The following is a 2,551-nucleotide window of genomic DNA, read 5'->3' as shown; positions in this document are numbered from 1 at the left end:
CTAACTCTCTATCTCTCTCCCTTCCTCTCTGTAAAAAATCAATAAAATATAGTTAAAAAAAAAAGAGTTCTTGAGCACATAGGCCATGGACTAGGATAGAGGATATGTCATTGAATAAGCTGACATGCTAGTGGGGAGACAGACAAGAAATACTGTCGGGTGTGGTAAGTGTGATGCAGATAGGATATAGACTGATGGGATAGCAGTAGAGGTGTGTGTGGGATATCCTTTTACATAAGACAGCCAGAGACGGTCTCTGAGGAGGTGACATTTGTGCAGAGACCTGAATGATGCCAAGAAAGAAGACAAACCACTCCAATCTCTGCTTCAGGTATCATAATTGCCTTTTCCTCTGGCCTCCTGTCTCTCTTATAAAGACTCTTATACATGTAGTTACATTTGGCACAGTTGCATAATCTAAAATAATCTTCCCATTTCAAGATCTTTAATTTAATCACATCTGCAAAGTTCCTTTTGCTACATAAGGTAACTCGCTTTCAGGTTTCAGAGATGAGGATGTGGTCATTTTTCGGGAGTCATTATTCTGCCTACCATCACATGTACCATAACTTATTTAATCACTCCTCTATTTTTTTTAAAATATATTTTATTGATTTTTTACAGAGAGGAAGGGAGAGAGATAGAGAGCTAGAAACATCGATGAGAGAGAAACATCGATCAGCTGCCTCCTGCACATCTCCTACTGGGGATGTGCCCGCAACCCAGGTACATGCCCTTGACCGGAATTGAACCTGGGACCTTTCAGTCCCCAGGCTGACGCTCTCTCCACTGAGCCAAACCGATTTCGGCTATCACTCCTCTATTGACCAACATTCAGTTTGTCATCATTACTAGCCATGCTGCAAGGAATATGCGGACTCATATTTTCAGGTTTCAGAGATGAGGATGTGGTCATTTTTAGGGAGTCATTATTCTGCCTACCATCACATGCACCATAACTTATTTAATCACTCCTCTATTGACCAACATTCAGATTATGTCTAGTTTGTCATCATTACAAGCCATGCTGCAAGGAATATGCGGACTCATATATTTGCACTTATGTGAGTGTATCTATTTGATGATGTCCCGGTGTTTCTTTGATAGTCAAAGGGCATGTGCATTGAAAACACTGACAGATATATTCAAATTTTTCTCCAAAGCATGTGCATTAATCTTATTTCACCTATTTATGGAAATGATCAAGACAATAGGCTCGGTTAATATCAAAGTTGGTCTTTGTCAGGGAAGATGCTGGCCCAGGACACGACTATCTACTATAAACTACCTTTTATTTTTATTTTTTTTAAAAATATATTTCTTTATTGATTTCAGAGAGGAAGGGAGGAGACAGAGAGAGAAACATCAATGATGAGAGAGAATCATCGATTGGCCGCCTCCGATTTCGGCTATCACTCCTCTATTGACCAACATTCAGTTTGTCATCATTACTAGCCATGCTGCAAGGAATATGCGGACTCATATTTTTGCACTTATGTGAGTGTATCTATTTGATGATGTCCCGGTGTTTCTTTGATAGTCAAAGGGCATGTGCATTGAAAACACTGACAGATATATTCAAATTTTTCTCCAAAGCATGTGCATTAATCTTACTACTCTCACCTATTTATGGAAATGATCAAGACAATAGGTTCCGTTAATATCAAAGTTGGTCTTTGTCAGGGAAGATGCTGGCCCAGGACACGACTATCTACTATAAACTGCTTTTTATTTTTATTTTTTTAAAACATATTTCTTTATTGATTTCAGAGAGGGCGGGAGGAGACCGAGATAGAAACATCAATGATGAGAGAGAATCATCGATTGGCCGCCTCCCGCACACCCCCTACTGGGGACTGAGCCCGCAACCCAGGCGTGTGACCCTCGCGGGACCGAGCCCGCAACCCAGGCATGTGCCCCTCGCCAGAATCGAACCCGGGACCCTTCAGTTCGCAGGCCGACGCTCCATCCACTGAGCCAAGCTAGGGCTATAAACTGCTTTTTAATTGAAAAGGTTTTAATTTCAGACATCCTTTTAGGTGTCTGAGTTTAGTTTGCCAGGCAGTCCTTTACTGCGTTAGTCAGGTTAGCATGTGGCCCTTTTTGTCCACAGTGTAGAAAGGCCTTCTTCAAGCATTTAAACAATTCTCCCATCTGCTCACCTTTTCTTTTTTAAAGGGAGGAGCGTCCCTTTACATTTTGAAATCTTTGATCAAACGGATGTGTGTGTGTTGGCGTGCCTGAAAGGCGATCGGAGGGCAGCTTTATCTTTCCCATGTGTCCTGCTAATTGTACCGTCTTTATCACATGGGAAGTCTCCTAGACGTCCTAAGGTACCCAGAGGTGAAAAAGGAGTTAAAATAGAACTGGTGAGCGGCTTTCCGGATATAATAGGTGATTGAGTGCGCCCCCTAGTCCCCGCGGGGAGAAGCCTTCCAGGCCGGCTTCCTCACCTGAAAGCCCAGCGCCACCAGCGGAACTCAGGTGCGCGAGGGCCGGGAGCCGGACGAGCCCTGCCGCCGAGGACTGTCCGGCCGCGGGGGAGCGGTTT

General features: G+C 43.5%; 1 long non-coding RNA gene across 1 annotated transcript; it reads right to left on the bottom strand.

Moving 5' to 3' along the window:
• Positions 1-1,983: 1,983 nt before the first annotated feature.
• LOC107183127 lies at positions 1,984-2,545 on the bottom strand. The gene is made up of 2 exons (XR_001513896.1): positions 2,454-2,545; positions 1,984-2,328 (listed from the first exon to the last, which is right to left on the bottom strand). It is a non-coding gene; the product is annotated as an uncharacterized LOC107183127 (long non-coding RNA).
• Positions 2,546-2,551: the final 6 nt, after the last annotated feature.

The sequence above is a fragment of the Myotis davidii genome, unplaced genomic scaffold, assembly GCF_000327345.1.
Source record: "Myotis davidii unplaced genomic scaffold, ASM32734v1 scaffold699, whole genome shotgun sequence".
NCBI lineage: Eukaryota > Metazoa > Chordata > Mammalia > Chiroptera > Vespertilionidae > Myotis > Myotis davidii.
This window is presented reverse-complemented; position numbering and strand designations above follow the sequence as displayed.